A 12,518-nucleotide genomic window follows, 5' to 3' on the forward strand; every position below is an offset into this window, starting at 1 on the left:
ACTATAAATGACAGTAACTGGGCAGCCCTGTAGTGTATTTGGCCATTTAAACTTTAAGATGTGTGGTTTACTTGAGCACCTGCACATTTCACATTACTGTAAGGTGCTGAATCTCACTAACATGTCGTGGTCATGCTCGTCATCTCCTGTGTGTCGGCCTCTTTGCTGAGGTCATGCTTACTTCCTGGTTTTGCACTGAGCTTTGGCTGGAGCTCGTTAGTGCCACCATGTCCTTTCACTCTGTGATGTTTTAATAGTAACTGTCAAGGTTTTAGTTTTTGTCTCAGCTAAAGAAAATAAAAATGACCATAATAGTTCTGTAAAAGTATTGTTTCTGTGTAAATAATACATGACAGTGAATAGTATTGCATGGATTTGTTATGTTGTTGGTTTTCAGTGTGTGTGCTTTCAGAGTGTGTCGACTGAACTTGTAGTTCAGCCTCTCAGGGCTTTTGATTGTTGTTGCTAGAGCCGCTGGTCTGTAGTCCCTGAGACAGTTTACACCAGGATGTTGGGAGCTGGCACTGTCGTGGATGTCCTAAGGCAGGTGGGGATAGTCCACTGTGATGAAAAACACCTGTGTCAGTTTCACAGCACCGTCCCGGAGGACTGGGCCAGGATCTGTGCATTTACATCACAGAGGGAGTTTGTGGCGTCCACAGTGTTTGATGAGGACATCTTAGACATGTTGTGCACACTTCCAGTGTCCCACTCTTAAACTGGTGTAGTGGAAGGTGTTGATTGTCTTTGAATAAGTTAAGTGGTAAATCGACTGGTTCCTATTCAGCATGTTTCTGCTCTACCTGAGCACTCGCAGCACCAGCGCAGCTTCACTCAGTGTGACTGAAGCTGTTCAGAAGCTGCATTTGGCCTCAGTTATTCAATTCAATTCAATTTTATTTATATAGCGCCAAATCACAACAAAAGTCCCCTCAAGGCGCTTCATAGATACAGAGAAAAACCCAACAATCATATGACCCCCTATGAGCAGCACTTTGGCAACAGTGGGAAGGAGAAACTCCCTTTTAACAGGAAGAAACCTCCAGCAGAACCAGGCTCAGGGAGGGGCGGGGCCATCTGCTGTGATTGGTTGGGGTGAGAGAAGGAAGACAGGATAAAGACATGCTGTGGAAGAGAGACAGAGGTTAATAACAGATATGATTCAATGCAGAGAGGTCTGTTAACACATAGTGAGTGAGAAAGGTGACTGGAAAGGAAAAACTCAATGCATCATGGGAATCCCCCGGCAGCCTACGTCTATTGCAGCATAACTAAGGGAGGATTCAGGGTCACCTGGTCCAGCCCTAACTATATGCTTTAGCAAAAAGGAAAGTTTGAAGCCTAATCTTGAAAGTAGAGATAGTGTCTGTCTCCTGAATCCAAACTGGAAGCTGGTTCCACAGAAGAGGGGCCTGAAAACTGAAGGCTCCGCCTCCCATTCTACTTTTAAATACAATTATGTATTATGTACAGTTATGTAACCCAGCAGTCGGTTTGTTTGTGTTGACAGAGTTAGAAACAGGGAAACGTGATTGGACTGGCACATTGTGGAAGAGGAGACACTTTAAAGACGTTATACAGAAGATTTAAAAAAGTAAATGCAAATAAAGGTCGACGGAAATATCTGAGTGATCTTGAAAATTCACCTGATTGGTGCAATATTTAAACACAGTTTGAGAGAAATCAGATGAAGTTTCTGCAGTACTGTAGTAGGAAAGTCCATCAGTACACACACACACACACACACACACACACACACACACACACACACACACACACACACACACACACACACACACAGAGAGCTCGTGGCGGCTGTGTTCATCCACAGAGGGTTGCACTGTTCTGGCTTCTCCACAGTGACACACTGCACCCTCCACCCCCTGCCCACCACACTCCTCCACTGACACGACCCTGTTACTGAAGCAAAACGCCAGCGTTACACAACAGCAGGAAATAATGAAGCAATCCTGTTACATGGCCTCTTGGCACACACAGGCCTGATATCAGCCATCTTGAACAAAACACACATGCACATAAAGGCTTTCAGCTGAACTATTTTTTGTGTTCATTGGCATACGTGGTTACATTTTAGCTTTTAAAAAGCAGTTATTAGCTCCGTCATCCAGCTGTGACATGTTTTGATTTATTTGGTACAGTTCTGCTGTGAGCTCCTCCAGCTCTGACACGAAAACACATCTGACACCACAGAGAGATCCAGCCGGGAGCGAGACAGACTGAGAGAGACAGACCGGTGTTAAAGGGTGAGACAGGGACTGATGTTCTTCAGAGTCTTAGTTGTCCTGGGCTGTACGTCTGTCTGCTCAGCCTCTCTGTGTTCACATTAAACCCTCTGTTGCATCTCTGATCCAGCTATTACATCATCTCTGTATCTACCAGGAGCACTGTGTGAACTCATTAAAGAGCCTCACTGCAGACTGCCTTCAAAGATCTAGTGAAATCTATTGGCCACATGATACAAGAGGGAGGGGAGAGTTTACTGGTTGGTGGGGTAAGGAAGGTGAACGTCTGTGTCTATATATAGAGAGATAGATGGATGTAATTTTTCTGAAGACTACTTACAAGACACAAACTTTGATAACTAACAGTTTCTCACATTTCTATAGCCAAATACAAAGACGTAAAGGCTTAAGACTTTTTGCACAGCATGGTAGTAGTGGTGAAATAATGAGATGGAGGTCATGAAACATGAGGTAGAAGTAGTGAGTTTGTGTTGAAACATTGTTTACATGGTTTGCCAAACGGACTGATCTTGTGATTTATGACAGAAATCTGGAGGCACATTTATAAAGTGCGCTCTAAAGTCGTTGGTTATTAGTGTGTCGTTCACGACACTGGAGCTTTACTTTTGAAGCCTGTTTCCGTGTGAGCCCTTCAGATGAATCATCTTCATGAAGAATGAAGCTTAAGGAAATACGAATAGAGAAATGCTGTCCGAATCTCATTTTCTTAATTGTAATGTTGGTCAAATGTTTTGAATCGTACATGTTGCACTGATGTCTACATGTTACATGTTTCATGAGTCTGTTGAAGATATTTCGTCTAGTTTTTCTTGGCTTTAAGCTTCTTTTTTCCATCACTAACACTGCAAAGTCACCATATCTCTATCAAAACACACACTTAAACATTCCCATATCACTGAAAGAATAAAGACAATAGTTGTTTTGACACGTTTTATTTTACCACCGCTTTTAGACAAAGAACAAAGAAAGGACAGCGTCTGATATGAGAGGTTGTCTAAAATGAATGAACGTGTGTGTGTTAGATCTTTGTTTCACTCGACTCCTTCCTGGCTACAGACTGCTCAAGTCATGCTATGTTACCTAGCAACAGTTGCCCACTCTGCAAAACACACACACACACACACACACACACACACACACACACACACACACACACACACACACACACACACACACACACACACAAATGAGTATCAGCAGGCATTCTTGTTATCTGGCAACTGTACTGGCTCTGTTCATCATGACAGGAGAACAAAGGAGTGTGTGTGTGTGTGTGTGTGTGTGTGTGTGTGTGTGTGTGTGTGGTGCAGCTCTCTCCTTTGAAAGCTGACTCTCTAGCTCTGCCTGCCTTTATAGGTTGTCTGTCCTTCCACTCAGCATGTGTGTATTTGTGCGGCTGCATGCACAGACCTGAAACAGTCGGGGCCTCGTGCCTTGCTTGTAGGCTTGTTAGCCAGCCTGGAGAAGAACCAGTCAGCCGCGTCAGATGCAGTTTTGGTTGAAATTGGGTCAATAAAAAGCCCCTCCTCTCCCTGAGCAGATGGAGCAGGGCTAGTGTAATCTCCTGCCTCCTGTGGGTCTGTGTGTGCATGTGTAATTAGAGCTTACCTTTATGCAGTGCAGGCTGCAGATGAAACGTTTGTCTCCTTCTGCTGAAGCAGTTCAGTCCACTCACTTTGATGAGTGATAACCGCACCACACATGTTTAGTAAAGCTGAGAAATAGAAAGTACAACTACACTGTTCCTGCTGCACACCTGGACCTACACCTGAATGTGTTGATTTAGTTGTTTCAGTTTTTGGTTGGTTGTTGTACAAGATTTAATGTGTGTCTGTGTCTCTGTGAGTGTGTGTGTTAGATGGACCAGTACCTGGACCAGTACCTGGACCAGTGTGTGCTGTTACAGTGGTAGAGGATAAACCTGCTGAGCAGCAATGGACAGATTACTAAATCTGGTTTGTGGTCAGCTGAAAAAAGCGTGATGCTGTGGGTGGGTTCAGCATCGGGGCACTCATCTTCTTTTTCATCCAGCTCTTTTTATTGTTTTTCCAGCAGTTAAACACATAAACATACGCAGGTAAACGTACAGCGTTGCTCCCACCGCTTCCCTCCCCATGAGACCAGATCTAACACTGATATATACTCAGGGTGTGCACAGATCACTGTCAGGCAGTGGGCTCTACACATCAAACACAACATAATCATGAAACCATATCACAGGCTGACATATTCTCAACATAACTGATGAATGGCTGCCAGGAACCTGGGATTTTCCAGCACAGCCTCTGGTGGTGAACCTAATCGTCTCATCACGTCTCTAATCCGCTTCCCAAATGTTGGGAAGCGGATAGGGTCCTCCCACCTGGTCAGAATCGGTCTTCTGGCCAGCAAAGAGGAGGACGCAGTCGTGTTCGATTCACGCGTATTCAGAGGTGGATCAGAGGGAATCAGACCAAGCAGTGAGGTCAGAGGGGTTGGTGGGTCGTTTGTCCTGTCATTTTGGAGTAAGTCTCAAAGATTGAACTCCATGTAACTTTGGACACTTTGTGGATGGAGCTGGGGTCCACAGTTTGTCCTTAGACCAGTGGAGACGCTGTGCGATATTGTGCCTAAGAGACACTGATGAGGTGGAGATGATCTTTAAAACCTGTAGCCAGGTTGTCTCTGGTATTGTTTGTCCCATCTGTGTTTAAGGCCCTCTAAGAAAGTCAACCTGGATTCATTAAACACGTTTCACCCAGGATCTGTTCCAAGTCCATTTTCTTTTCAAGTCTGATCCTTTAAATGATGGACCTCATGTCCATTGGAGAAGGTGAAGGTTAACATCCAGGATAAGATGAGACTAAACATCTAATCTGCAAATATCTTAAAAATACCTGAAACCTTTGAGACGACTCTGCAAAGGAAGCAAAGCCGTTATCTCCCACTGACTCCAGCCAGCCGTCAATGCTCTGTGTCTAACTGACGGTGTAAACAGGTGGGCTTTCCTTATTGGAGCAGCAAGCCACAGCTCAGGAAGATTAAAGGCTCTTTTGAATTGATTCCAGATTAGAAATGAATGAATAACCTGTAGCGCTGCAAGACAGGTTTGTTTAGTTGAGCCACCCAACCGCATCTGGCTCCATTCATCCAGTAAAGCAATGGCCGAATATTTGCTGCCCAGTAATGGTGCAGAAAGTTTGGAAGGGACTGGCCACTGATTGTCTGAGGTAGCTGCAGGGTTTCTTTCCTTATCAGTGGTTGTTTTTTGCTCCATATAAACTGAGATAACTGACTATCTGAGTTGATAAAGTTTAGGGACATTTTTATAGAGTTAATCGCTCCTCCTGCAGAAAGGTAGAGTGTTCATCTATTCTGTCCTTGTTTTGTTTTAAATAGTGCAATCATGCAACCTATTTAATAAAAACAACCTCTTTGAGCCTCATTCTTTGGATAATTGTGGTCCCATTTCTAAACATCACTTTCTCTCCAGGGTTTTAGAAGCGATTGTCGCTGAACAGCTGATTGCTTACTTTGACTAAATGAGGCTTTTCAAACACTCCAATCAGGTTTCTCAGCACAGAGGGACGAATGAGGCTGGCTGCTACCTCTGCTGGTAGATCTGTTGTAGTTTCATCATTGAACACTGGATAACTGTATTTTCTTGCTTTTGTCTTATGTATATAAGGAGAAATGGAGTCATTTAAAATGTAAGAAACACTGTAATCATTAAAGAGTTCAAGTAAACTCGTACAGTCACATCTTGTTTAAATCACCTGGCTGTGTACACAGGCAGGAAGGCCAAAAAAGCCCATTTTCTAAATGCTGGTTGGTCTACATGAATACTGTAGATCAGTGGCACATTTGGCAGCTGTTGTTTTGCCTAATGTGTATGTGAGAAATAAATTATGAGCTCAAATATTAAGCAGCCCTGAGGGAGGGAAGGTAACAGGGTAGTTGGTGCTGTCTCCTCTGAGCACCACCAGGCACTTTCCTACACGTTAGACCTGCTACAGCGACTCGATGCTGGGCAACATTTTGCCAGCATCTGGTGAATGTAGCCGCCTGCTAATAATACTGAATGGAGTTGCTAATAATAGCAGGAGTAATGGCACACGTAGTATTGTCTCCTTCCTGCTATGTTGTCATTTTGTAAACACACGATTGTCATTAAACTTGTGTTGAACGGAGATGAAGGGGAAGGAAGTGGAGGAGCAGAAGTGAGGCGGGTCAGTGGCGAGGGAACAATCTGAAAGGCGAGGGGAGAAAGTGAAAGACGCTCAGTCAAAGAGCGCTGTGAGGAAATAGGACAGTCCTGCGTCACACAGAGAGAGCGAGAGAGGAAGTGTGTGTCAGCCGGCCCTGCCTCTGTCCCTCCCTCCCTCCCTCTCATCTCTCTCCCTCCTTGCGTCAGCAGCAGTTAAAATGTCGGCTGTGTAGCTAGTCCTCCGCTCTGCTCTCTCCCTCTTGGCCATCTGTCTCTTCTTACCACAGGAGGAAACCGCACTCTGTTGCTCTTCCTCGCCCGTTCTTTTTCACTTCGTCATCCTTTTCTTTTCTTTCTTCCTGTCTCTGCCCCGGTTGCTGGATCAAAGCTAGTTTTTCTCCAAAGCCATCGCCTCTCAGTGTTAGTTTGGACACGGAGGACAGAGGTAATGTTACACTTTTATATCCTCTGCTGTTTCGGAAGAACTGTTGTGGTTTACATTTTGAAGCAGGCCTGAGTTTGATTGATGAAGTAACGCATTTGAGTAACACATACTGGCTGTGAACTGTGGAAACTACCCACAGCTTCTATTCTGGGAATGCTGCTCCGTCCTAGGTGTTGTCTTCTGGGGTGTTTGTGTGTTGGAGAGCTGCTTTTTCTACCTTCGCTTGTACCTGCTCCAAAAAATGTCACGTACTTTGCCCGTCCTACATGTGTAACGACTGCTGTGGAGCAGAAGCTGCCATTAGAGCTGTAATGAACAAATATAAAAGGCTGTATTAACACAGGTGTTCCTGTACACGACGCGTGTGATCCATAATCACATGGGATACTCAGTGGGAACTACTCTTACTAAAATGTGTTTAGCAGCAATTTCATCTGGTTTTTTGTGAACTCGGACAGAAATCGCAGTTGGAAGAAGTGAGAACTTAACCCGTGAGACAAACCGGGAGCATGTAGGCAGCTCCCTCTCTCAGCTGGCTGATCCAGGACCGGCTGATCCAGGACCGGCTGATCCAGGACCGGCTGATCCAGGACCGGCTGATCCAGGACCGGCTGATCCAGGACCGGCTGATCCAGGACCGGCTGATCCTGTTTGCTTCTCCAAAACTACCAGAGAATCAGATTAGCATATCGCTGTGGATGTAAGACAGTAATGATGAGGCAGCTTAAAGAGCTGTGGATATTGAAGCTAAAGGTGAAATCCAGCCAAAGCATGAAGGGAGTTTATTAGAAACTATTATACAAATAATTTTATATAATAAATTCTACAGTTTATTAGATGCTGTGAGGTTCTGCAATATTGCATATGTCGTCCTTGTATCAAATTGCAGGGCACATGTAATGAGTGTCAAAGTCGTGTCATTGTTACGGGCCTGATTGACATACAGGCCTCGACCTCCAGCAGCCGAGGCAAACGGTTCATTACTATGTACGACAGCAGTTTGGTTTGATGACTCCAGTCATCTACCATCAAAGTAATGAGTAGCTTTGAACACAGCCTGTGGATTTCTGGAGTAGAAACCGTTGTGTGTGTGTGACCCACTTAGACAACCCCGCTCGTCAGCGCAGCACTGCACCAAGATCAGATTCACAAATCTTATAAATCTTTTGTGTTTTTAGACATCGCAAACATGAAAAGTGCCCAACACGCTCTTGTGTTCGTCTAGACAACCTACAGACGACGTTGTTATTCGGAGAGCTGAGCTGCTCGTTTGCTTTCAACACCATGGAAGAATAAATCTCTGATACTAAGAGAGGTTTTCACTTACAGTTGAGCCTCATTTGGATTTAAAGGTCATTTCATGTTTCAGGTAGAATCACGTCTGTGTTGCAGAGTGTTGTTTGTGCGGTTGTGTAGAGCACAGTTGTGCCGTATTGTCCCCGGTGGAGGAAGATTCTTTGAAGTACAGCGCTCCCTCGCTATAACACGGTTCACCTTTCGCAGCTTTGCTCTTTTGTGGATTATTTTTGTCGATTTTGCAGGTTTTTGTTGTTTGTTTGTTTTTTACAGCACATGTGTTCTGCGTCCCGATTGGCTGTAGACCACTGTCAATCAGTCTCGTGCTGTGTCTCCTGTCCAGGGCAGAGTGCGTTCAGCTTGTCAAATTTACATAAATCTTCGATCCCAGCAGTGTGACTCTGCTGCACTGTGTGTTTGTACGTTTTCTCCCCAACAAACACAACAATGTCGACGAAACGTTTTGCACCGTCAAAGGCTCCTGTGGTAGCACCCAAAGGCAGAGCAAGATGCTAAAGGAAGGTAGAAGTTACTAGGGCAGGGCAATATGGCCAAAAATATTTATCGCGATATATATTTGAAAATTTGCAATAACGATATAACTGACGATATAATTGACGCGAAACAAAATACTTTATAACTCCACAACTTTATTAGTGCAAAAAAAAAAAAATCAATGTATTTTCACTTAAACAAGCAGCTGTTTTTTATGTGCATTAAAGTTATATAAAAATGTAACAGTGCAAATGCAAATTCTTTGCTGACAGTTTAACCAAAAGGCATTTCCAGTGGAAACTGGCCGACATATCCTCAGCATAACATGTATAATATCCACAAAACTTAAAAAGAGGTTATACACACACAACACGGTAATATTATGTTGAAGCACAGTACGTATCACTCCGCGAGGCTCCGCCTACGACAGCCGTAATGCTCCGACAATCCATCAAGCGGTGCGGCTTCATAGCTTAGCAAAGTCGTACGTAAACATTTGACAGATTTTCGAGCGCCGTGCACATAAAATCGTTTCGGTAATAACGACGGCCCGCTAGCACGCTCTACCAAAAAATGTGCTTTGTTGTGTGTCTGACGGACGAAAGCTAAACCAGTTCCACACCACTGAAGCTGCAGCATTTTTACAAACCAGTTCTGGTTCATCTGTTTCACTCAACGATCTACTTTCGCCCTCCTCATTCTCCGTCGCCACCATGCTTTTTCCGCCATGTGCGTATGAAAACAAAGGCACTGCACTATCGCGATATCTCATTTTCTTATCATTGCCCAACATTATACTGGTATTACTGGTATGATATGGCCCAGCCCTTGAAGTTACTGTATTTTTTAGATTATAATATAATACTGGACTTATTTTTCCACGAATGTTTGAACTCTGAGAGAGTTTAAACAAGAGACAAATGTGTGAAGATGTTCACGCCTGTCTGAGTGTATAAAGTGTGTAGTGAGGTTTTACAGCCTTAAAACTTTATAATAATTGTAGAAAATAAAGCTGACTTTGCTGATGATCGTGGGTTATTTTTAGACCGTAACTCGCGCGACAAACGAGGGAGCGCTGTGCAGTGTACAGTTTGCAGTCTGTGATGATTGTAGATGCTGCATCATGCGCTTCGTTGATGCTGATTGGTCCATTATGTCTTATCAAAGTCAAAGACAGCGCAGCCATCTGCCAGGAACGTTTAGAGCATCTCATGTTTCCCTCTGCTGACAAGCTGGTCAAAGTGCCACAACTACTACCAGTGATTGGCTGACCATGAGACTGTGCTTGATTGGCCAACCACCTTGCCTAACCTGAAGCCAATAGAGAACCTACTGATTATTATTATCAAGAGGAAATGATAAACACTTGAACTGAAAATACAGAAAGGCTGAAGGCCGCCAGAAAAGCAACCCAGCTAACGTTCAGCTCAGTGTCCTCCTGTTCCTGGTGAACAGGAGAAGAGTTTCAGCTTTATTTATACAGTGCCAAATCACAACAACAGTGGCCTCAAGGCGCTTCATATTGTAAGGTAGACCCTGCAATAATAATAACTATAAATAAAACCTATGCAGGCTCAAGCTGTGACAGACTGCACAGAAGCATGTCTGTGTAGGTCTGTAGGCTGTACATAAGCAGAGAGAAATGCAGGCAGACAAAACCACCGCACCATAGAACAGCAGCAGACATGCAGCAGACATGCAGCTCTGTAGCTGTTCAGGCTTTGCCACAGTAATGTGGGATCACTGAGGGACAGTACTGGTGCAAACCCAGCTTTGCACTACGCTGCTTTTGAGTTATATGATGACATTTAGAATAATTGTTGACAGCGACAGTATAGTTTGTGAAATTATCAAACGATACTGTCCATGCACAGTATAGTCACCTGGTCCACTATCTGAATTCATTTACAAAGTGATGGTTAAAGAACGCCTCACTCTTCATGGGTTCATCGGGTAACTCGCAGTCACTGAGGGCCCTTTGTAACATCTCACACATACTTTAGTTGCTATGATACACAATATCTCAGCTGTAAAAACCCTGCACTTCCCAAGTGTTCCCAAGAGCTCCCAGCTGGACGTTTCCAGCTGGTAAAAACACTTTAGTATGCATGCATGTGTCACGTGATCAAAGCAGATGAGATCTGTAAGTGATCATATAAGTTTGTTTATTCAGCACTCGTACAGTTAGCAGTGTTCTATAGCACAGACATAATGTGCCCACTGTACACAGACGAACACTCTGGGTGCATTTATGTGGATGCTGTGGGTCATTACTTACTGTGGGTTCAACTCCTGGCTTTGTTCCCTGAAACATTGACCCTTCAGTGGAAGCGTGCTAAAAACAGCAACACAAACAACTTTAATGAGACTCACTAAACACCAAATGTTCGAATGCATATGTACATCTGTCAGTGTCTCCTAGCTGCACAATTCACTGAGTGAGGGATGTTTGCACGTGTAGGTGGCGTTCTGGGCCCTGGCTGAGCAGTCAGGACGCTCTGATGGTTCACTGGATATCTTATTGATACGGAGAGTCGAGAGGAAACTGCTCATGTGTGTTTCAATTTGACGCAATCTTTTTCTGATGCAATCGTTCTCGCTGTCTTTGATGAGGCAGCGGCTTCCTTGAAGCTCGCGTGTGGTAACCTCTTGAGGTTTCTTAGCGAGGCATGAGCTCATAATCTCCTCTTCATTCTCCTTTACAATCTATTGAACTTCTGTCAATTATAGACACACAGCAGCAGAGGAAATGTCTTTGTGCTCACGGGGACTGATCTGCTTTCCCAGCATGCCGCTGTGCCGTGTCTGTTCTCCCGAGATGTTCTGGTTCCCCGAGAGTTTTCATTGTATTTTTATCTCTAAATACAAGGACCTCAGAGTGTGTGTGTGTGTGTGTGTGTGTGTGTGTGTGTGTGCCTGTCTTGAATCAGTGTGCAGTGTCTTTAAGAAGATGGAGGAGCTGAAGTCCTTTCAGAGGGAGACGATCAAGGTTTATTTAAAAACTTTAATCTTAATCCAGCAGTCTCAGTTATTTACCACTGATGATTTAAAAACATAATCTCGTCACGTTTTTATGACTCAAGCATTTGTTCATTTTTAAATAAACTCATTTTAGCATTAATTGTTGTCTTTTGGAGAACAAAGTGTTTTTTCTCCATGACCTGGACTAAATGCATGAACACCAGGCCCTGAGTTTCAGCTTAGAGAGCGCCTGCATTTGTTTTACGAGCCAAACCCATCGTGGTGAAGTGGAATGTAGAAAAAATCATTTGATCTTTGCTTCTTGTTTTTGTTTTTTCTAATTGATGCAAGTCAAAAATGTTATTTCAAATATAATTTGGTGAAGTTTGTGATTCCAGTGTTATTTATAAAAATGGACCAAGCATAACTTCTGATGTGTAGGACAGCTCCAGTGTCTGTTTATAAAACCTTTCCATGGGTTCTGTGTGTGTGGAAGTGACTCAGTGGGTAAACACTCACCTGAACACAAGACTGACGTACGTTTTGAGACCTGAATTTGGGCTCGATGTTCATTTTCGATGGCTGAGCTTTCTGAACTGTTCGGCCAGTTTTGAAATTCGTCTTGAATCAACGGGAAATGGAAAAATTAAACATCGTTTTTTTGGCATTTGCCTTAATTACACAGTGACGAGGAAGACAGACTCGAACCCAGGACACTGCTCTGTGGTTGCTGCTTAGCCGCTGAGCTACGCTGGCACAAGCGACGTTGTGAAATTTTCTTTCACAATAAGCTGTTGAGAGTGCCGTGACTCATCAGCCTTGCACCTGTGAATTGCATATAACCTTTGCATTTCCTCTGCTGTTGCCCTCC

At 43.9% G+C, this 12,518-nt stretch overlaps 1 protein-coding gene across 4 annotated transcripts in view; it reads left to right on the top strand.

Annotated features, from left to right (window-relative positions):
* The window catches only part of jmjd1cb (jumonji domain containing 1Cb), a 97,161-nt gene that overhangs the window by 56,089 nt on the left and 28,554 nt on the right, over positions 1-12,518 (top strand). The window contains exon 1 of one of the 4 annotated variants that reach the window (XM_040038572.1): positions 3,562-6,895. The exons of 2 other annotated variants lie outside the window; for them this stretch is intronic. The gene's annotated coding sequence lies outside the window, so the exon portion shown is untranslated. Of the gene's footprint in view, positions 1-3,561; positions 6,896-12,518 lie in introns of those variants that run through there. One more of the 4 variants, XM_040038574.1, reaches the window with a different exon arrangement.

The sequence above is a fragment of the Simochromis diagramma genome, unplaced genomic scaffold, assembly GCF_900408965.1.
Source record: "Simochromis diagramma unplaced genomic scaffold, fSimDia1.1 OVJJ01000617.1, whole genome shotgun sequence".
Lineage (NCBI taxonomy): Eukaryota > Metazoa > Chordata > Actinopteri > Cichliformes > Cichlidae > Simochromis > Simochromis diagramma.